The sequence below is a fragment of the Brassica napus genome, chromosome C2 (genome assembly GCF_020379485.1).
Source record: "Brassica napus cultivar Da-Ae chromosome C2, Da-Ae, whole genome shotgun sequence".
Lineage (NCBI taxonomy): Eukaryota > Viridiplantae > Streptophyta > Magnoliopsida > Brassicales > Brassicaceae > Brassica > Brassica napus.
Window position 1 is genome coordinate 36711862 of NC_063445.1, and position 2535 is coordinate 36714396.

A 2535-nucleotide genomic window follows, 5' to 3' on the forward strand; every position below is an offset into this window, starting at 1 on the left:
CGTGTGATCATCGGTCCCTGTGGATTCGATCCCGTATTACTACTGCGTACTTTACTGTGCACTTGCAGTTAGATAATCGGGTTAAAACTCGAGACATCAAGTTTTTGGCGCCGTTGCCGGGGACCATTTGGTCACCCTAGAGTTAATGATCAGTTTAAGACTATAGCATTTTCTTTATTTTGTCTAATGTTTCTGTCTTTCTCTTTCTGTTTGTGTTTTCAGGTGAATGAGCGGATTTCATACTAGAAGCAAAGGATCATCGAATTTAATACCTTTGGAGTTAGAGCTCGGCCGCCTAGAGAGACAAGTGAAAAAGAAAAGACTTGAGTCCGCTGAAGAGGTTGAAATGGCTGAACACCAAGAAGACCAATTTCAGGACAACCCGCAAAATCCAATTCCTGTAAATGAACGAGAAGGCAACAATGCTGGTGATAATCAGCAGGCTGGTGTAGCTGCAAGACAACAGGCTGGAGACTATGGCATGCCTAGGATGACGCTTGCACATTATGATACACCAGATGCATTCTATGCCGATCGTTCTGGGATTCGCCCACCTCCCATTGAGAGAAGAGACTTTGAGATCAAGACTGGTCTCATTAATTTGGTGGAGAAAAATCCGTTTCATGGAAACCCGTCTGAGGACCCGATGTATCACTTGGAGCATTTTGAGCGAGTCTGTGACACCAGCAGACATAATGGAGTTCCTCAAGGCGCTTTGAAATGCAGGTTGTTCCCGTTTTCCTTAGCTGATAAAGCTATCAGATGGTTAAAGTCCATCCCTCCAGGATCTCTTACTACATGGGAAGAGACAAGAGCTGCTTTTCTACAGCATTTCTTCACCAAGTCAAGGTCCACATATCTGAGAAGCAGAATTGGAAGCTTTCAGCAACTTGATTCAGAAAGCTTTCATGAGGCTTGGGAGCGTTTCAAGGAGTACACACAGGACTGCCCTCACCATGGCTACACTGATGTGAGTTTGCTGAACATTTTCTATAATGGAGTTCATGAAGAGAGTCAAGATGCCATGGACACAGCAAGTAATGGTGATTTCATGACCAAGACTGTTGAAGAAGCTTACACCTTGTTGAACAACCTGTCATCCAGCAAAGCAAACCGCAAGTCAAGGTTTGATACCAGCCAGAAGGGTGTTGGTTATGAATCCAAGAAGATAGATGAGTTGAATGCCAAGATTGAGATGCTTCTCAAGAGAGATCAGAAATCTGTGAAATTTGTGGAGGAGCAAGGCTATCGTTCCTCACAAGAAGCTGTTGGTGATGATTCAAGTGATATGCAGGCTGATGTGAACTACATTGGTGGTCAAGGAAACTACAACAGAGGCTACAATCAGAACCTTGGGTGGAATCAAAATCAGCAAAATAATCTGTCTTACCGGAGCAACAATGTGGAGAATCCACAACATCAGTCCTACCCTCAGGCAGGAAACAGGCAGAACCAGAATCAGAACCAGAGTGTGTTCAACCAAGGATTTCAGAACAGAAATCAATATCAGGGGAACAACTCGGGCAACTCAGGATTTCAGCAAAGGCAGCAGTACAACAACTATCAGAATCAAGGAAATGCCTCTTCGTCACAGCCTTCTCAGGATAACGAAATTAAGAAGATGCTGCAAATGGTGCTAGAAGGTCAGAAGAATAGCACTGCAGAGATAAACACCAAGGTGGATAACATGTATGGAGAGCTTAATGGGAAGTTCGAAGCTTTGAACACCCATTTGAAAGTTTTGGAAAAGCAAGTTGCTCAAACCGCCTCCAGCAGCAGAACAGCACCTGGATTTCTACCAGGGAAGTCAGAGACGAATCCAAAGGAGTTTGTGAATGCTATAACACTTAGGAGTGGAAAAACGATTGAGGAATCGAAAGAGAAAGAGATCGACCGATCTCAAGAACAGATCGACCGATCCAAGGGAAGGAGATCGACCGATCCGGTCCATCTGGATCGACCGATCCCGTGTCGACAAGCCAAATTCCTCTGAACCTGAAGAGGTGTATGTGGCGCCTCCTGCTTATGTTCCTAAGGCTCCATACCCATCCAGACCAAGGCAGAAGATCAAAGAACGTGAGTACGAGAAGCTAAAGAACCTTGTTGGGGAGTTACATGTGAGATTGCCATTTGTTGAAGCGGTGAAGATGGTACCTTCTCTTAAAAGGTACATGAAGGAGATTCTTACCGATAAGATGAGCCTAGAGCGGGGTGTGTTGATGCTCAATGAGGAGTGTAGCGCAGTTCTACAAAATGTCATGCCTAAAAAGCGTGAAGATCCCGGAGCATTTGTTCTACCATGCCGCATTGGATCACTTACTTTTGAGAAGAGTCTCTGCGATCTGGGTTCAGGAGTGAGCCTAATGCCTTTCTCTGTCTCTGAGAGGCTAGGCATGACGAACTACAAACCTACAAGGATCTCCTTGGTCCTTGCTGACCGATCAGTGCGAAGACCAGTCGGTGTACTAGAGAACATCCCTGTTGGTGTTGGAAAGGGATACGTGCTTACCGATTTTGTAGTTCTGGAGCTGGAAG

The 2535-nt window shown here is 45.2% G+C and overlaps 1 non-coding gene across 1 annotated transcript; it reads right to left on the bottom strand.

The window, feature by feature from the left end:
- Window positions 1-856: 856 nt before the first annotated feature.
- On the bottom strand, window positions 857-963 carry LOC125582732. Its single transcript, XR_007320187.1, has one exon. It is a non-coding gene; the product is annotated as a small nucleolar RNA R71 (small nucleolar RNA).
- Between the last annotated feature and the right edge of the window lie 1572 nt (window positions 964-2535).